Source organism: Camarhynchus parvulus, chromosome 5, assembly GCF_901933205.1.
Source record: "Camarhynchus parvulus chromosome 5, STF_HiC, whole genome shotgun sequence".
In the NCBI taxonomy this organism is placed as follows: Eukaryota; Metazoa; Chordata; class Aves; order Passeriformes; family Thraupidae; genus Camarhynchus; species Camarhynchus parvulus.
Window position 1 is genome coordinate 40327195 of NC_044575.1, and position 20844 is coordinate 40348038.

The window sequence follows — 20844 nt, forward strand, 5'->3', positions numbered from 1 at the left end:
GAGCATGATACACAAATTCTACAAGACCATACAGTCTGGAGAGAGGGGCCAGAAAGTTTGATTCCTCACTTTTGGGTTTGTGTGCACCTCATGTGCATAGTGTTCTTGTCTGCTAGTCTTCACTGAGGTGGACTTTTAGCATGATAACATATTAAAAATCTTTACTTACGTGTTCCCCACAGTACATTTGCTGTTGTAAGTACTAATAGTGATAAAATGATAAATAACAATATCTAGGGTGCACACTCTAAATGATTGAAATATTGACCCCAACATAATCGATGGTGTCTATCAGTGGCTGTTGTCTCTACTTTTGGAAATGAGAAAATGTGTGGATAAAAAGTTTGAGATATTTGTCCATGGAAACTTAGTGGCTGGTTTAAATGAAATGGGCAGTGTATAAATTGGCTAGAAATACACAGTAGGTTTGGGTCAAACTCTGAGCTAGAAGGGAAAATTCTTTGTGAACTTCAAGGGTTTTGGGGTACTCATGAAAGTGATCGTCTGAGGAAGACGCTCCCTCTGCTCTGACGGCTGGTCCCTGGTAGCAAACTGAAGGAAAAAACAAGCCGCGTCTGCCCGGCTTCGCCTTGCTGGGACCAGAGGGGCAGAAATCCGCCCTCGCTGCGCCGGCCCGGTGAAGGAGCGCTCGAGGAGCAAGAGGCTGACGGGCCGAGAAGCCGCCGAAGCTCTCTGCTGGGAAGAGGCGGCGGAAGCGTGGGAGGCGAAGCCCGGCGGAGCGTCGCTGCCGGTGCCCGGGGCCGTGCCCGCTGCCGGGGCCGGGCGGACCGTGCCGGGGGCCGGGGCGCGGACCCGCGGTCTCTTTAAAAGCCGGGGCCGGTGGGGCGGGCGCGGCGGCAGCAGGGGGCGGCGGCGGCGTGCGCGGGGCTCGGGCTGCTCCGGCACCGCGGCGCGCTCAGCCCTGCGCAGCTCCGCCCGCGGCCGCCCGCGGCTCTCCCGGCTCGGCTCGGCTCGGCACGGCCAGCCCAGCCCAGCTTCCCCGGGACCCCCGCAGCCCCCGCGGCTGGGGCCACGCTGGAGCCCCCTGCCCCGCAGCGCAGGCGAGCCGCGAGTTGGCGCGGCGGCCGGCGCCCGCCCGGCTGCGGAGGTGAGAGGGGCGGCGGGCGGGGGGCGGCTCGGCTCGGCACGGCGCGGATCGCAGGGAGCTGCCCGCCCGGCGAGTGCTGGGCGCCGCCGCTCTGGAGCTCCGCGGGTGGGTTTCTCCTCGCCCTTCCCACGACAACTATTTCGGATCGTTTTATCCCTCTCCCGTTCCTTGCTGCCCCGGCGGGGCTGGGCGCTGCCCGCCCGAGCGGAGTGGGCGCGCACCGACCCTCGGGACGCTCCGGCTCCTTTGGTCAGACTTTTCGGGAGATCGCAGTTCCCGCGGCGGGGCATTTTGCAATGGAAAATTAGTGTGGGGGGGCTTTCGAAAAAGAAGATACTACGCTGAGTTACATCAGGGAGACCCTTAGAGTGAGCCTGCTGTTTGACTAAAGCTCAAGGATTTTTTTTTTTAGTACTAACGAGAAAAGAAGAGAGGCTTAAAAGGAAAGTTTTTTTCTTTAATATTTTTTGTCTCTTCCAAGTCTTCGGATCTATTACGGTAGCGCCTTTCTTCCCCGCCTTCCATTTGTTTGTATTAATGATTTAGTAGCCGTCTTGCCTGAAAACTTCCACCGTGAGTGACTGCCGTGGGTTTTCAGGCAGTCAGTGACCTTAAAGGTTGGTTCAGTGCTTTTTTCGTGCAAAATCTATGTGAAATAACGGCTTTATAGTTTTTTTCTTATCGGGATTTTTTCTGTAAGAAAAAATTACACCTGCTTTATAATTTAAAAGAAAACACCATTGAGTCAGGGAGTGATGTAATTCTCCTACCTAAGGGCACCGACTCTGGTGCTTTGCAGGTGACTTGTCTTTTGCTTACTCTTAAATTTATTTTAATGGTAATTTTATGTGGCTACGAAATAACATATTTAACGGTGCTGTTTTAAGAATGTATTTTGTTCAAATTGAACACTTTCAATTTTTTTTCTTCCTGATTTCTACCTACCCCTCCTCCCTCAAAAGAAAACAATAAAAAAGATTAGGCATGAGATCAGCGGTGGAAAAACCAAAGGATTGGGGAGGCAGAACCGGGGCTAAAAACATTGAATCATTTATAAAAAGCACACTTTCAGCTTTTTGCTTTTCCAAGCTCTCCTTCCACCTTTCTGTGGTCAAACTGTTCGACACTTCGTTGCAAATAGTTTTAAGAAATTATTTGGATTTTTTCTAAATATTATTTGTCCCTCCTGTATTTTTGCTACCCGTAATCGTTCTGAGATAAGCACACAGCCCTCCTAAAAAGGTGTATATCGACATGACCGGTCACTAATACCTCCTTATTGCAAATTTTGAGGGGCTATTTTTTGAGGGGGCGAACTCTTAACTAGACTGGTGAAAAGTCTAAGAGAAACGTTGAGTAGGTGGGGGAAAATTTGATCACAAAAGGTTTTGTTTGCCGTGATGATACGGTCAGTTATTAATTGTAGCATTAACCAGAAAGGTGTTACGTTTGTCACTGGTTTCATTTGAAATGGTCATCAGTGTTACGTTTAGCAAGTTTATGTAAGGGTTAGTAGTATTTTGGGGAGAGGAGGTTGCAGAGATTATTGCTTGTGGGTTTGCGACTGAACGCACCTTATCAGCTGAATGAACTGGATTACTGTATAGACATAATTTTCATTTCTCTATCAGTTTCTTTTCAGTATTCGGCACTTTCTTAAGCCTTTGTCTCTCGTTAGCAAAGTGTCTGGTTTTTGGGAGTAGGGAGGTGCAGCTGGGGACACTGGAAGTTTGGGGATAATGTGAGCAACAGGACTGTATTTATTTACTAAAAAAAAAAAACCAAACCCCAAAGTTAGGAGATGAGGATTCTCTTTCTGGAGCATTCGGGCACCTTCTGGTGGGGTATGTCTCTAGGCTTTTAATTATTTATTTCACTTTTGTCCTTTCAAAAATGAAGTAGAGCGAAACCAAAATGAAACAAAGTAAAATTAGAGTAAGCGTTTAAAAATAAATAAATAAAGCAACGGAACGGCTGGAAGCCCAATGCTTGATTTCATCAACCTGGTGGTGATGGCTTCTCGATAGAAGCGATATCTGCCGATATCACCCCTGTTCATGGCTGTAGCCTGGCCTCATTTTACGCTGCGTTTCCACTGAACATGTTGACGTGCTGCTGCTTATATAAGGGCAAGAACAAATTCAAGCAGATTAGTGCTTGGGATTTTGAGATCGGCTACCCAGATCGCGCTGTGGGTTTTTTCCTTTCCTTGGGGGAGCTGATGGGGGAAGGCTGGAGAATGACGGGAGGGGATGAAATCGGAATGTGTGGTTGGGAGAAGATGGGGGTGATGCGGGGAGCAGCTTATTCGCATAATGTCTGCGCTGCGTCCCTTTTTCTTTTCTTTTTATAAAACCCATTATCTCTAAAAACACATTATTCTTCAACCGGGTCTAAAAAAAAAATAGTGGGAGGGGTTATCATAGCGAGGGGGTTTGGTATGGGAGTCATTAGACCCACTGCTGCAAAACCAAGATACAGAAATCCATCTGCACCAACATTTCGGAGGGAGGGAGGGCGTAGAGAGGGGGGAAGGGATGGATTGTCTATCTTGGATTAGCGAAGTGGAGCTTTGTATTCTTCATTTTCCTCCCCATTTTCTGCCATTTTCCCCCATCCCCCCCATCCGCACACCCGCTTTCCTCCTCCCAGCCCCCACTCCCCCGAAGGTTTCTCATCCCTTGACGAGAAAATTCTGTGTTACATCCTGATGGCTCTGCGGCTTTTTTTTAGTGCATCACAACAGTGGCACGATGACCTTTACTTCATGCCACACAGATTTGGGCTCCCGACAGGACTGTGGCCGCAGCTTGGGCACACACGTACACCCATGGTCATGTACCTTGGGTAGTTGGTGATTTAAATTTTTGTGTGTGCATCTTTGTGTGTCTGTGCGGTTGGTAAACACTGGCAGAGGGTGAGGAACGCAGTAATTGCCAAAGGCACGTCCATCCATTTCGCCAGCCCCTCTTGCCGTTCTCTTTTCCTGGACATTGTGTCACACATCATGAGGTTTTGTGCCGGGGAGGGGTGTGCCCTGTGTGGATGGCAGGGGCCTGGGGGCTGGAGGGAGTGTATGTGTACTGGGGAGGGAGAAATTGTGTGGGGGAAAATGGACCTGACGATGCTAATAACATTATTTTGGTCAAATGAACGTCTGGTGATAATGATGCAGTGTAACCATCCGTGAAATACATGCTTGCGACACACTGGAATAAAGGTTACTCCAGGGAGCTCTGTCACAGCCAGGCATGCTCGAGGGAGTGTGCTGTCCCCTTGATAGGGGAAACAAAATTCATAAGCGTCCCAGGTCCCCTCCCTTTCCAATGCCTCCTTGCATGTCCGAGCTGGAGGGCATTGCGATCGAGAGAGGGGGTGCACTGGAACCAGGGCTGAACAAAGCATTCCTGCCTCATCCTCCCATGCCATCCTCTCTTGCCCTCTTTGAGCTGATCCGTACTGTTGATCCAGACAATACAGGAATATCGCCATTTCCATGCAGTCCCTGCTGGAGCCTGGAGGGTGGTGAATTGAGAGGCGGAGAAAAGCTCCTTGTATTTCTGTTGTAGGATGTGCAGGAGAGCCATGGCTTTTCAGGTCTGAGTGGAGCAGGGAAAAGGCTGGGGTGGGGAAGCAAAGGGAGGAAAGAGTCTCTCCCTCCATCCACTGTTCCCCTCCTTTATTCCCCCAGCTAGAACACGACAAGCCTCAGTGGGTGACTGTGGTGACTGGCATGTGGGGGTGAGGGAGCTGAGACACTGAGAGGGAGGCTTTTACTGCATTTCAGGATGTTCAGGACCCTCTCCAAGGCTCACAGAACTGCTCAGCACCCTCCTTTCCTGGGTGTGAAGGACTGACTTCCATTTTTGGCCATGGGCTGCTCACACCCAGGGCGAGGGGAGCTGTGGCAGGAAGGTGCTTCTGTGGTTCTGCCCGCTGCTACTTCTCATTTCCTCCGTGCGGCTGTGCCTGCTCTGAGGTCTCCATATTTCTGGATCTTTCCACTTCATGAAACAATAGCAAAAGTTGAATAAATAGATCTGTCCAGAGCTACTGGTGTTCGCCTTTTGCTTTTCTCCTTTCTCTGACCTTGAGGTGCAGTGATAAGCTACAGGCAGGAGGGTGGGGGCAGGAGTGTGTCCAGTGCCTCACATGGTTGCTCTAGGTGATGCCTGGAGAGATTCCTCTGCTCCCCTGGTTTGTGCTCACCAGAGCCAATCTTGCTTCAGCTGCCCAGCTTCCCCAGTAGTTATCTTCTGAGCTCTCCCTGCTGTCCCTCTTACCTCAGTTACTTTGGAAGTGGTTGCTGTGCTGCAGCTCCTGTGCTTGGAGGAATCTTACCATCATACAGTACCCTCAGCTCGAGTCCAACTCCTGGCCCTGCACAAACTACCCCAACAATCACACCATGTGCCTGAGGGTGTTGTCCAAATGCTTCTTGAACTCTGTCAGGCTTGGTGCTGTGACCACTTCCCTGGGGAGGAGCCTCTTCCATTGCCCAACCGCCCTCTGGGTAAAGAACATTTTCCTAACATCCAACATAAACCTCCCCTGATTCAGCTTCAGGCCATTTCATTGAGTCCTGTCACTGGTCACCAGAGAGAAGAGATCAATGCCTGCCTGCCCTTCCACTTCCCCTCATGAGGAAGTTGTAGACTCTGATGAGGTACTATTCCCTGTCTCCTGCAGACTGAACAGTCCAAGTGACCTCAGCTGTTTCTCATAAGTCTTGTCCTCTAGGCCCTTCACCATCTTTGTAGCCCTCCTTTCAATGCTCTCTCACACCTTTTTATCCTTATTACATTGGGGTCTTACATGGCTGCTCTCTAAGATAACATGGTGGCCATCTGAGCAACAGGCAGAATGTATTGCAGGGTCTGTGTTCCTGCTCCCATCCTGTGGAGACTGCCTCCCTGGTGTCTCCTTGGTGCCCTGAAGGGCAAAGGTGGGCCCGAGGTTTTATGGTTCCTCCTTTTCCCCAGTGATTCAGACCCAAGGAAAAACATTACATAGTGCTGGAGTTTGCCCCGACCCTGAATGTTTTGCATCCTTGAAGTAAGAGGAGAACTCAGTTCCTGCAAAGCATTCAGAGAGTGAGAGATGGTGCCAGGGGTAATTTGTGGTAGCAGCGATGGTGGATTTTAAGTCCCTGTGCAAAAACGATTATTACACCTCCTCTGTCCCTTACTTTCCTCCTTTTCTAAGCAAGTTGCCAAGCCAGCAGGTACAGGCAACTTTTTTTTTTTGTGTGTGTGTGTGTGTGTGTGTTAGGATTGGATTTAAGCCCTCAATCTAGAGGACGCCTTGACACCTTCAGGCTGTACAAGATGGTTGGGCTCCTGTCTGTATTATTCCTGGGAAGGTAGAGTTTAGTTCCCTTTTTCTTGTATCAGCAGTGGTATTTTGGTGGATCTACTGAACTTCTTTTTCTGCAGCCTCCTCCAGGGCTCTTTAGAGTATTTTTCTTGAGAAGCAGAGTGTATTTCTCCCCCACCCCCAATCTGTTTTCCTTTGCCCTCTGCTTTAGCCCTGTGCTGTGGGCACGTGCAGGTGGATGTCAGGATGCTGGCTGAGCCGTGATAGGCTGTGTCAATGATAAGGACACACAGTGATCTGTCCAAGAGCAAACTGAGAGAATCAGAAGCTTTATGATGACCAAAAGCCAGGATAAGACATAGCCTCTGATGATGATGCAGGAGACATGGTGCTTAATTTAAAAACAAATGCATCCAGCTTTATCTGCCCCTGCCCCTCACCAGCATGAAGAGAAGACAGGGTTTATTTTTGGACAATGCCCAAGCTGGAGCCAGAAATTACCCAAATTTTGGTTAAGCTTTGGAAATTTCTGTCAGCTCTCACCTCTCCCTCATCCCCCTCTTCTATGTAATAGCAGTCTGTCAGTCTAGCAGAGCTGGTTTGTTCATACAGCAAGTGGTGGGGAAGATAGTTTTAATTTTTGAAACCAAGATACAAGAGGTATCTTCTTGAAACCAGTACACTACATAATCTTGGTTCAGGTTATTTGCCTTTTCTTTTGTTTCTCCTTACTTGGGCATAGATAAAGGCAATTCATGTGTAAAGGACTCTGAGAATCTGAAGTGGTGTTTTGATTTCTCACTGCCATCCAAACAGTCAGATGAAGACACGTTCATAGAAAGACGGCATGGGAGAAATTTGTTCTTTCTTTCAACTTGTTGTGGGCAAAGGACCTAACCCTAACCCTAACCCTTTTAGTGCTCTGTTTATACCCTTTTGTGATATTTTTTTAATGGAAAAACCATGACTTTTGGTTGGGCTAACTTGAGTATGGTTTTGCTGAAGTCTAGTAGGGATAAAATGCAGTGTTTCTGTAGTAATGTTCTTGAAAAGTTGAGCAATAAGACTCCTACTGGAAATACACTAGTGATGTTGGAAGATCCTATGTTCTCCCTTAAGGGAAGATGGGAACACCATTTCTGTTGTTACCATTCGCAGAAAACAGTGCTCTCTGAGCACCATGGACAGCTCTCGTGAACTGTGGCAAAGTGCTCTGTCTGGGCTAAAGCCTTCAGCCTCTTTAGACTCTGGGCTGCTGCGATCACTGTGTTGCTTTTCAGAGGGTGGTGGAGGTTCGCTTACAGCTGTCAGAAGTTCAGCTCTGTCTGAAATATGGTCTCTTGCAACAGGGTGGATTAGCCCTTCATCTGCTTTGCTTCCCCTTGTCTGAGAGCTCTCTTCTTGTTTCTCACAGCCATGTGCCTGAGTTCTCTCCCAGGCTTAGTCCCCTGCCTGTTTTTGTCTGCTGGCAGAAGGACCGAGCTGGGGTGGTGGGAAGGGTATATCAGGGATTTTGGGGCTGTCAACGTATCTGTAGTCTCTCACTGGTGTGCTGAGCTCCTGTCCTTTCCAAATTCCTTTCCTCTGCCCTTGATGGTGAGGGACGGCTTATTTCAAACACAATCTGCTTGTGTCATTCCTAGTCCTGCCACTTGTCATCCATCACATCATGAGAACTAATTAACACTAGTAGCTTTGGATCTGAGAATGACAGTGCTGGGTTGGTAGACTCCTTCAAAGATCCTGATGTCTCCCTTCATAGCTAGGGCAGCTCAGCCCAGGAGTTCATGGACTCTGCTGTCCTTTGCTGGCTGCACCAGCCCTGTAGTGTGGCGCTCAAGCCCTGGGCCTGCCTTATAATGCCCTTGACAGTGCTGCAGCATCCCCTGCATCCAAGTACCTCCTAGCAGCAGGATGAGAGCCAAGGAATGGGATAGAATAATAATTGATGAGGATAGGGGGAGATATGATGTAAACTTTTTGAAGCTGCCGGTACCATCTCTGCTGCCTTTGGGTACATCCAGCTGTGCGTAGTTCCAGGATCTGCTTGTGGGTTTGACCCTCTGAGAACCCTCTGCTCATGGCACAGCACACTGTCCTGTTTCTGCTGTGCATGCTGTGTTGATGGGGTGGTCATCAGGGGAATCAGTGTGCTGCTCCTGTGGGGATGGCAGGATTAAAGATGAGGCCTCAGTCATACTATGAGGCTGCACAGAGAGCACTTGCTCCCTTTCTCCCTCTACTTTGTCTTTTCTGCTGTTGTGGACCACTTCTAGGAAAGGAAAGAGTCCTGTGGGGATGGAAGGAAAGGTAACTAAGCAAGAGGATGATGTTTGCTGGCAGCTGAAGGAGGATGAGGAGAGGAATAACTTTCCAATGGGGTAATTGTCTAATGGGACTGGCTGCATCTGCAGAGTAGGGTACTGCTGGCTTTGTTTCAGTCTGCTCTTGCATCCCGTTTTTTTGGTTTTTTTTTTTTTTCAATAATGTGTTAATTAAACATTGATTTCAGGAGGAAAAGGAATCTGCTTGAACTGCAGAAAGTAAATGGAGTGTGGAGGAACGGGATCTGGTGAGGGATGTGTGGAAGGACCTTCTGTCCTGTCTTCATGACTAGTCATGGAGGGAAGCAAGGCAAGGGTTGTAGAAAAATCTGTTCACCTTAAGCTTAGAGTTCTGAATTCATCTTAAGTGTGAATCTTCTTCCTTCTGTAACTGCACAGTTTTCAACTGATATGAGTTAAGGAATTACCAGGTAGACAACAGTATTTCTTACAAAATGCTTAATTTTTATTTAAAAGCAAAATGGAAGAGAGATTCTTTTCAAGGTGTTAGAGAGGCTTTCTGTCCAGTTGATATTCTTCTAATTTTCTACTCTTATAGTTGCTTGATTCACACATAAGTGAATCAAGTGTGGTGCAAGTTAAGCCACAAGCTGTAATGCTCTTGTTACTCACAAATACCCAACAGATCTTCATTTACTACATGTGGATGTCTGTCACTGAACACACATATAAGGTTGTAGGTTGTGATGCACACTTTTTGATACTTTCTCTTCTGGTCCTTGGAGCACTAGAAAGTGAGAAAAGATTATGATATGTCCTTCCCTTGCTTGGTTGAACTCTCTTCTGTTCATTAGACTGGAAGAGCCAATGGAAGGCTGTGCTGTCCTCCTTTTGTGCTCCCAGGTATTGGGGATGCATAGAGAAGATAAGAGTCCTTGCTTTAATCTGAGATCTTATCTGGAGTAAACTTCTCTGCTGATGTGAGCAATATATTCTTAACAGCATTAAACAGTTTGATTTGAGTGTTTTTGACCACTGTGCTTTCTGTCTTCACTAGTTGTGGGAAGTAACGGAAAGGAGGGAATAACCTGTCTGACCTTTCTGAGCATTGCATAAGTCTGAATTAAAGTGATTTCACAAAGATCTCAATCAGTTCATGCAGTAAGTGAAACAGCAGCATTGTCCTGAGAAGGAACCTGTCCTAGCTGTTAAATTCCTTTCTGCACCATCTGCAGTATCAAAGTACAAAAGGATCTGCTATAGCATCAGGAGACATTTGAAAAATAATAGATTAGGCCACAGAGCAACTATTTTCTAGGAAGATTTTTGACCTGCTGATGGCTGGTGAAAATCACAGAATGGTTAAATTTGAAAGGGACTCTCAAGGTCATCTGATCCAACCCCTTGCTCAAGCAGGGCCACCCAGCAATTATGACCATGTCTAGATGGCTTTTTAATATCTTTAAGGAGGGAGACTCTACAACTACCCTGGGCAACCTGTGCCAGGGCTCAGTTACTCTCCCAGTAAAAAAGTGTTTCCTGATGTTCAGGCAGGACCTTCTGTGTTTCAGTCTGTGCTCATTGCTTCTGGTCTCGCCACTGAGCAGCACTGAAAAAAGCCTGGCTGTGTTACCTTTACACCCTGCCTTCAGGTAATTATGTACATTGATCAGACACTGCCCACCCCAGACGCCCTTTAGAGTATTTTCTCCTCCAGTCTTAGCTTTTCCAGCTTTTCCTAGTATGAGAGACACTCATAATCTTCTTCATGGCCCTCTGTTATGTCCGCGTCTCTCTGTACTGGGGAGTCCAGAGCTGCACACAGTGCTCCATATTTGGCCTCACCAGTGCTGAGTAGAGGGAAGGATCCCCTTCCTCAACTTGCTGACAACATTTCTAATGCAGCCCACAATACCATTAGCTGCCTTTTGTGCAAGGGCATGTTGGCTGATATTCAATGTGATGTCCACCAGGAGCTCAGGTCCTTTTCTGTAAAGCTTTTCAATCAGGTGATCCTCAGCATGTTCTGATCCATGACCCATGAACTTCATTACAGTGGTATTGAGTGTCAGCAGAGCAGGCAGGATGGTCCTTAAGTATTAACTTAAGCAGAAGTCTGGAGATCTTGCCCAGAGTGTGTTTAACCAGTTTTTCATAACAGTCATCACTTTTGCCATTCACTGAAAATTCAAAATTATATTTTGTAAAACATTGAGTTCCTGGAAAGGAAAGCTTCATATATCTGATAACAGAATAGAATAGTTCTAGTTCAAACTAGTCCAACACTTCAGGACAGACTAAACATTAAGGGATGTTATTAAGGGCATTGTGCAAGTGTCGCTGAGAGTCACAGGGCATTGACCACCCATCTAGGAAGCCTGGTCCAGTGTTTGGTCTCTCTCTCTAAAGAGGTGTTGCCTAATATCTGGTCTGAACCTCACCTGCAGCATTTTTAAATCATTCCTTCATGTCCCGTCACTGAATACCAGGGAAAAGAGCTCAGCACTTCCCTCCAGTTCTCCTCCTCAGGAAGCTGTAGATAGCAGTGGGCTTGCCTCTCAATCCCCTTTTTTTCCTAACTAAATAAACCCAGAGTGCTTAGCCCCTCCTCAGAGGACATGTGTCCTAGCATTTCAGCAGCTTTGTTATCCTCCTCTGGACACATTCACTTAACATCTTTTTTAATTCTGGGGTGAGAGAAATTCTGGTAATTTATTGTTCTCTTATGATGGCTGGTTACACACTGTGGTTTTTTTTTTAGACCAAAAAGAAAACAAATTTTAAATTATTGATTACTTTGACTTTTTGAAGGGGGACAAAGGGAGTGCAGAAGTCCTGTGAGGAGACTAAGCCCAGTCTTCCTGAGGGACTCAGAATGCCTGTCAATTCATTGATATCCTGGTATTAAAATCTGCCAGTTTGTCTGGTCAGCTCAAGCAGCATTGTCAAAGAGGGTATGATATAATATAATTTCAGGTATGTGCATTGAAAATACATGCTGCATATCTGGGAATCAAATGCTAAGAACTTTATGGAGAAAATACAAAGAAACATTGATTCTTGCTGTAATTTCATATAGGTCATTAATCAAATACATATTAAGGGTGTATCTAATACCAGTGGACCAAAAGTCATAATTTTGTTGAGCCAGGTCAACAAAAAAGATGTAGTTCAAAGAATTAGTTTTTAAAATGTGCCCCTTCTCTTCCTTGTTGGTTGATATGGGCTAATGAGTTGCTAGCAGGTCTGTTTGGTACTAGCTTGGGTCATAGAGTGATGTGGTGCCTAGGATGTTGTTGTACCTTTTTGGCAGCAGATTGTAATTTCATTGAGTAAATGTGTTTTATGAGGCTAGAGGGAACTACTGTTAATTTACGAAGACCACTGTGTATCAGTGCATTGGGTTTGCATGGCCAGGTTTTGGTAGCTGGGGAGGCTACAGGGTGGCTTCTATGAGAAGCTGCCAGAAACTTCCTCCATGTCCAGCAGAAGCAATGCCAGCTGGCTCCCAGATGGATGTTCTGCTGGCTAAGGCCAAACCGAGGAATCACGGTAACACCTCTGTGATAATCGTACTTGAGAAGCAACGAAAATTTTGCACAGAAGCAGTTGTGGCCAGAGAAGAATGGAAGGAGAATATGTGACAGTAGCAACTCTGCAGACACCAAGGTCAGCAAAGAATGCAGGGCAAGAGGGGCTCTGGGTGCCAGAGCTGAGATCCCCCTGCAGCCCATGGTGAAGACCATGGTGAGGCAGGATGTGCTCCTGCAGCCCATGGAAATCCATTAGGGTGCAGACATCCACCTGCAGCCCATGGAGGGAGCCCCACACTGGAGCAGGGGGATGCCTGAATGAAGGTTGTGATGCCTTGGAAAACCCATGCTGGGACAGGCTCCTGGCAGGGACCTGCAGACACATGGAGCGAGGAGCCCACACTGGAGCAGGTTTGCTGACAGGACTTGTGATCCCATGGGAACCCACGCTGGAGCAGCCTGTTCTTGAAGGACTAAACACCTTGGAGAGGGATCTGTTTTGGAGCAGTTTGTGAAGAACTGTAACCCATGAGAAGAACTCATGCTCGAGGAATTAATGGAGGAGTGTTTCCTATGGAAAGGACCCCAGACTAGAGCAGGGAAAGGACTCCTCTCCATAGCAGCAGAAACAACATGTGATGAGCTGCTCATAATCTCCATTCCCCATTTCCCTTCACTGCTGATGGGAGAAGGTAAAGAATTAGGAATAAAGTTGAGCTCACGAAAGAGAGAGGGATGTGGGGAAGGTGGTTTTAGGTTTTACTTCTCATTATTCTGTTTTGATTTTGCTTGGTAATAAATTAAATTAATTTCCTGAAGTCGTGTCTGTTTTGCCTGTGACAGTAACTGATAAGTGATCTCTTAACTCATGAGCCTTTCTTTATATTTTCTCTCCCTGTCCAGTTGCAGAGGGGAGTGGTAGAACGGCTTTGGTGAATACCTGTCATCCAGCCAGGGTCAACCTGCCAGAATCAGGTAGAATGCAGAGTGAAAAGGGAGTAGTGAATTGCTGAGCTTCTGATGAGACAGTAACTCTTCTTAAAAAGTTTGAACACAGCAGTTCTTCCTTTCATGCTCTTTGTTGTCAATGTGTAACATGAGGTTAGAAGTTGATCTGCTTTCTTGGCACAACATAGGTAATTTACCAATTAAACTAGAAAGTGGTCTAAATTTGATAAGAAGCAATTTATTAAAGACAAATGGAAAGATCTACTCAAATGCCTGTATGTAAAATGGGGGATAACAAGCCAGGAAACAGAACTGCAGAAAAGGATATGGGAGGCACTACTGTGAGTCAGAGACTGAATGTGAGTCAACAGTGTGGTGATGTTGCAAAAAAGCAAATCCCATTTTAGGGTATATTTAACAGGAGAGTCACGTGTAGCACACAGGCTGTAGTTTTTCTACGCTAGCAGCCACTGCTGAAGCCATAGCAGAGCATTGCATCCAGGAGAGCAGGAAAACCAGAAACAGTGGAAGGAGATGAGGAGAGAGCAGCCAGAGCGGCAATTGCTGTCTGCAAGGAGAAGATTGGCTGGGTTGGTTTAGACTAGAGAGAAGATTGACGAGGGAAAAGCCGTCCAATATTTAAAAGCTTGTTTTAAGAAGACAGTGATTAATTGTTCTCTGTGTCCACTGGGGATAGGACAAGAAGTAATCAGCTTAATTTGTAGCAAGGAAGATGTGGAGGTAAGTGCTAGGAAAAGCTTTATGAGTATTTGGAAAGTTAAGCAGGAAAACAGTGTCCTGAGGGAGGCTGTAGTGCCCTCATCACAGGAAGTTTTAAGAGCAGATGAGACAGGAGACACATAATTTTATCTAGGTTGTTTTATTATAGTTTTGACAGGTTCAGAAGGGAATGGGCTGCCTGAACTCCTGATGTCTGGTCCCAACAGCTCTTGCAGTGCCTGAGAGGCAGGCTTGTCCCCTCACTGGCAGTTGTGGTGGGAGCGTGGGGAAGCAGAGCCAGGGTGAATCACTCCCTCTGCAAATTGCCCTACAGCACCTTCCATGCCCCTGGCATAATCCAGTTTTACACTGCACATCCCAAAAAGACCTGAGGGAGCTTGTGTGTTCAGTAGTGTTACATTAGCATCCAGCACTGTAAGCCTTTCTATTTCTGTAGATAAACAAGCAGAGGGCTGGCCCAACTGCCTGCATCTTCATAACTAGGAATTGGAAGTTATTGGAGACTTTATCCTGGTTATTGTTTAATCTACAGTGGGAAGATTTGGTGAAATTATTTGGAGATGGAAAAAAAGGCTTACACTTCTGCTTTTACCTATCAAAACCCACTGCAGATTTGTATGGTGTGTTACAGTTACAAGATAACTTTTCTGTGCTCTTCCATCAAAAGAAATAGACAAGGGCAAAGGATTTTCCTCACTGCAACATATTTCTTCCAGTGTCCTCAAGCAGAATTGTGTGGATAAGTCATTGCAGGAGGTGTCTTTGCACCCAGTGGATTTGAGAAGAGAGAGCCTAATGCTTGATTCAGTAGACATATACTTTGGTACTTTGGTACTTGTGAGAGGGGCTCGTGGCACTTTAAGAGAGGAGGATGTTTCTTGGTGAATGGGGCTTTTCGTCTCTGAGAGTTCAGCAGAATCTTTCAGCTACTAGCATGCAGTCCAAGACATACTATGTGGCATGTCACTGCTATCTTTTCCTGAATCTTAGATTTACACTAACAGCCTGTCTGGATCCAGTTGGGCCTAGGAGTGAATTTGAGTGTCTCCAGTGCAGTGAGCCAGTTTCCCTAGCGACCTTCAAGGAAGGAAGATTTTCCCTTTAGTGTCAAAGAACACCTGGCAATATATGCTTGTTGAAGTTGTACAGTATTGTGCTTGGCCACAATCTGTGTGCACAGTTTATAATGTAACTGTTTTCCACCATCTTACATAAACTTTTAACTGCAGGCTTTCGCCATTCTTCAGAGGGAGTAGAGGATGAAGATACTATGCTCTTCTTCTTGGTACTAGAAATGAGTCAGGGTTGACACACAAAAGTAGGAGGCAACAGTTTGTGTGTAGGAAGCTTGTTCTGTCCAAAGAAAATCTATGGGTTATATGCAGGGTGTTAGTCCTGCTACACTGCAAGGCTGGTATCTTCTGCTGAAACTGAGTTCACACACACTCACCATTTGGAGCATATGGAGAGCTCAGCAGATCAGCCCTCGAGGGATGACTGGTGAAATGGTTGAAGGTAGGTTGGGATGTAATTATTTGTTTATGAGGCCCCATATTGCACAAAGTTATAATTGTTTATGAACACTGCTGTGAAGTCAGGAGGGAAACATTCCAACCCAAGGAGATACTAAGATATAACCTAATTATTGTTGTTATTTTTATTCCTGCCTATTGTGGTAGCACCTACACAATGCTTGATTGCTGGTGTTCGTCCCCACCACAACACTTGATCAAACACAAGGCAAAAAATGCTCCCTGCCCCAAAGAGCTAGTAAGCTAAGGATGAGACAGGAGACAACAGATGGACACAGATAACTGGGGGAGTACAGAAAACCCAAAGATTGGTCAGCAGGATGGGTGGTATGATAGCATGTTGACAGCTTAGCTGTTGTCAAGCTTTCTGTGGGCATGTGGCAAAGAATTATAACAATAATTCAAATGGCGTCCTTTGCTTTGGTGGTGTTGTGTGTGCATCTTCCATCTGTTTAAATAAAACAGCTTAGTTCTCACTCAATGTAGCTTTTTCTGTCCCAAAACTTCCCATCATTCATCTGGTATAGATAGGGAAACACACTGGTCCAACAATGAAGTGTCCATTGCAGTTTTCAAAGAAAACTGTAGTTTATTATTGTGGAAAGAGAATGAAACTAAACATGGGATTTTGCTGCCCTGCATTTTGAAGGACACAGTGAAAAGACTGATGGATCTCAGCAGGATGAATATTCAAAGTAAGTGGCATAATGCAGGAGGTTTGTTGGCTGAAGTGGTGTCTTACCAAAGTGTTGCAAAATCTATCTAATGCCATCCATAGGCAACCTAAATGTTTTCTTTTTACCACTAGTTTCTTGTTCCATTCAGCTTTGGGCCCACAGATTTCTTAGTCATGCTTTTGCTAGCAGGGTGCATTAAGAAGCCCTTCTTGATGCCTTTCACATTTTATGAATTTTCATGCCATTTCAAGCTTTTCTAATTTTCATCCTGACATGCTGAGGCAGAGTTTCAGTATTCTTCCTGAGAAGCACACCCCCACTTTCACCTTTCATTCGCATCCTTTTGTGTTTGAGTGCTGTCAGGAGTTTCCCATTCAGCTGCCTGCTTCCTTCCACACCCACTTGGTTTCCCACAAATTGAATTGAACTGTTCTTGTGCTTTGAGGAGTTTGTTCTTTAAGATCTTTAAGGTCTCCTGGGTCCCTTTGCTAGATTATCCCATGTAAGAGCTCAGTGAATGATTTCTTAAAGCTCTTCAGTGATTATTCTGTCACTGTAATTGTGCTGGAAAAAGGGGTCTATTTGTAAACTGATTCATTATGTCATTTCAGTTTTGGTTGTTCTCTGTAATTTTTGCTTTCTTATATGTTAAATAGTTTATACCTCTTCTCTCTATTTCCATTGAAGTCTTTCCTGTCTTGCAGGTTTTGAGCCTGGCTGGATGCCAGGTATCTACCAAAGCTGCTCTGCCACTCCCCTCCTCAGCTGGACAGGGAGAGAAAATACAACAAATGGTCCATGAGTTGACACAAGGGCAGGGAGAGATCACTCACCAAATACTGTCATGGGCAAGAGACTTGACTTGGGGAAGGCAGTTGAATTTATTACCAATCCAAGTCTGAGTAGGATAACGAGAAATAAAAAAATTCCTAAAAGCACCTCCCTGCAGCTCTCCTTCCTTCACAGCCTTAGCTTTATTCCTGATTCTCTATCTCCTCCTGCTATCAGCAGTGCAGGAAGATGGGGAATGGGTGTTACAGTCAGTTCATCCCATGTTGTTTCTGTTGCTGCTCTGTCCTCAGGAAGAGGAGTCCTTCCCTTGCTCTAGTGTGGGCTCCCTTCCACAGGAGACAGTTCTTCATGAACTTTTCCAACGTAAGTCCTTCCCACAGGCCACAGTTCTTCACAAACTGCTCCAACATAGACCCCTTTCCACAGGATGTGGCCCTTCAGGAGCAGACTGCTTCAGTGTGGGTTCCCCACAAGGTCACAAGTCATGGCAGAAGCATGTTCCAGCACAGGTTTCCCAAGGGGTCACAACCTTTTTTGGGTATCCACCTGCTCCAGGGTGGGTCCCGTCCATGGGCTGCAGGGGATCTCTGCATCCCCATGGATTTCCATGGACTGCAGGGGCAAATCCTGCCTCACCATGGTCTTCACTGTGGGCTGTGGGGGGATCTCAGCTCTGGTGCTTAGAACACCTCCCGCCCCTCCTTCCCCACTGACCTTGGTGCTCTGCAGAGTTCTTCCTGTCGTGTAGTCTCACTCCTCTCTTTTCTGTCTGCAATTAATTCTGTGTGCAAGTAATTCTTAAAAAGAAACATTTTCTTCTTCATAAATTGGTTATCACAGAGGTGTTACTACCATCACTTATTGGCTCAGCCTTGGCCAGCAGTAGATTTGTCTCGGAGCTGACTGGCAATACCTCTCCTGAACATGGGAGAAGTTTCTGGAAGTTCTCAGCGGATCCACCCCTGCAGTCCCTCAGTTACCAGAACCTTGCCATGTGAACACGGCTTTATAGCCTCTTTCACTGGACTCTGTCTAGATATTTTCATGTGTTTTATTTTATGGTGAAGTTGTTTTTCTTGTTCTGTGATTTTTCTTTTCCCCCGACACCTCCCTTCTTTATACTGTCAGAGGTAAATAATCAAATGGAAAGGGCAGGAAGCACAAACTTTCTTTTTCATCCTGCCATTGAGTTATTTCATGACAAAAGCAAATTGCTATCTCTATTTCTTATCTCTGAAAAAAGTCTCAAATTCAATAGATGGAGTTTAAATTATTTTTGTTGAAGATCATAGACAACAGACCGATTTATTTAATCACATTTGGTGCACTCTTCGTCTTAGAATTGGTTTGAGATAGTATTCCAAACTTTTCTCAGTTAATGGTTGTCAGACATATCAGCAGATGCTGCCAACCCACAACATTCCGTGTTGTGCACTGTGTACCATTGTCCTCTGACTTGTAATAGCATTGCAGGTAAAAACCCACCTGGAATGACACTGTGGACTAACCATAGATTAATTGCCAAGACCCTAATGATCACATGTTTAGCAACAGAATTAATCCAGTTACATGTTCCATGTAATAGTGTTGCCATCTCTTTATGAAGATTCTTTGCATTGCTTAAAAGAATAAAGACATAGGTTCCTTATTTCAATTCTTTTTTGCTCAGCCCTCTCATGACTAAAAGAATGGGCATCCATCAATACTGCACTCCTCCAGATTCTATGGAGAAAAATCCACCTTAATATTCTAATTGTACAGAGAGGAGTCTAGTTGTAGTGACAATTACTCTATTGAATTATATTACTGTATTACCCAGTCATACACAAGAATTTTGTTGTGTGATGCTGCCTAAGTGTAGAACAAAAGGTTTTCATCCTAAGTGATTTGTGTCTCTAAAGCATGCCCCTCTGTGGCCTCTAATAGAGATAACTTTCTGTAATTGATTGAGCCTCAAGTACTGCACCCAGACAGAATGTCCCTGAAGGCTAACCCGCAGGAATAAGTGAGTCAGATGAGTGTTTGTTAGAATACTTAGCAGCACACTGTATTATACCAAATTCCTGTGGGCCTTCCCAGTTTGGGTAGGTGTTGCAAGGGCCAGAGAGCTTCTTTTAGGAAAGGTTCTAGAACAAAAAATTACTTGTACCTCCAGACAACTCTCTTTTGGAATGAGTAGGGTTGGAGAGGATTTTTCTGAGTGCTGTGGAATTTATGACAATGAGTTTAAAGGTGTTATCTGGGCATGCATGCAATAGTAAAAACACTGATTAAATCCCTTAGTTCATCTTGTCTGTATGTTGTGCTTTCCTTTGCACTCTGTTTCCAGCACTAGATGGTAACAGTGAATAGTGGCAGTACATGCTGTGCACCTGCATATCTGTTTGTAAGATCTGGCTTTAGAGTAGCCTTGCAGAGAGAGGAGTGAAGATGGGCGAGGCAGCCTTTGCTTTACATCTCTGCTGAAGTTTACTGCACAGTACTTATTCTAATGCCATTGGTGTTGTGTCTAATCTGAAATGTGAGCAGACATAAGGCTTAGTAAATTGATGACCTCACTGTCTTGCCATCTTTGTCTCTGGATAACTAGATATCTAAGAGGCTCAGACAGTGATAAAGCTGGAAAACTCAAGCTCACCTAAATAAAGCTTGCATTTTGGATGGCTCAGTATGCTTAATTTCTTCCCTACAGTCCTGGCTTCAAATCCTGGTGAGACCATTAGTAAAAAAGGCATGTGAAGGTCTTCAGTTATTCCCTGCTTGGTGTATTTCTCTGTGACCAGAAGTAGCCCAGGAAATCTGGTGCATGGCGAGCGTAGAAGAATCAAGAAGATTGTGAGGAAGTGTCGTGCTAGAGCAAGCTTGCAGGCTGTTGGCACACAGCTTTCCTCTGCTTTTCCAAAAATCAAGCAGGCACGTGCTCAGCACTTGCCAAGTTTGCACATGTGCATGCTCTGATTGTACACCCTCCCTGAACTCTCTGCCCCTGTGCCAAGATGCCACTTGATGGCTCCTACTTTGATAATATCCACTGGCTTCTGCCTGCACCCAGCACAGCTGAAGCCCTTTGTGGTGCAGGTGCTCACGCTGGCTGTGATGGTGTTTTCATAAGGCTCAAACTTTTATTCTTCACCTCGCTCCTTTGAACTCTGCCCACTCCTCTGTGAATACTAACACCAGCCTATAAATTATCCAGCAGAGCTCTGGCACTTTAGCAGTCTGTGTTTTCAGTGGCGTGCATGCATAATCGATATGGGAGACTGCCTCTGCTTTTACTCAGGCATTTGCAGGGACCTTAGACTTTCAGAGTTTTCAATCACTGCTGCCTGTATGTTTATTCACTTCTCTGACTGCCTTTTCCTCTGTCAACTGCACACACCCTTCTGCATCTGCCTGGGTGTTGTGTGTCATGTCACAGTGTAACCTGCCACAAGTTTGGGGGTGATGTTATAGGCAACTTTCCTATAAGGTGTGGAAGCAACAGGTCACTGCAAACAACTTTCATCTGGAGTATTGTGCATCAGGATTTGAAAGGCTCTGTCCTGACTCACTGCTTGGGAGTTTGGGGTGTGTGTGTTTTGGTCCCATGATGTGCCTTATGGAGCAGCCTAGTGAGCAGATGCTATTGTCCTTTTTTTCTCTCATGTTTCCAGGCGAAACTCTTAGCATCATAGATGCTGACCCTGTGACTCATTGCTCTTAGCTACTCTAAGTAGCTGGAAAGTTGCCTTTCTTTCAGTCAGTTGCCTGATGACTGTAGGGTTTGAACTCTAAAGAGTTAAATGGTTGCTCTAGTATTTGGCTGGTGGGGCAGACTTCTTTGCTTAGCTCTGTCCACAACCAAAGTATCTCAGTTGAATCTTTTTTCTTATATGTTTCTTTTTTCTCTTACAATAAGTTGCCCAGAATGGT

At 45.6% G+C, this 20844-nt stretch overlaps 1 protein-coding gene across 7 annotated transcripts in view; it reads left to right on the forward strand.

Annotated features, from left to right (window-relative positions):
• Positions 1–1033: 1033 nt before the first annotated feature.
• The window catches only part of NRXN3 (neurexin 3), a 964190-nt gene continuing 944379 nt past the window's right edge, over positions 1034–20844 (forward strand). For 6 of the 7 annotated variants that reach the window (XM_030949965.1, XM_030949968.1, XM_030949979.1 and 3 more), the window contains exon 1: positions 1034–1108. The gene's annotated coding sequence lies outside the window, so the exon portion shown is untranslated. Of the gene's footprint in view, positions 1109–1628; positions 1726–20844 lie in introns of those variants that run through there. The other variant, XM_030949966.1, reaches the window with a different exon arrangement.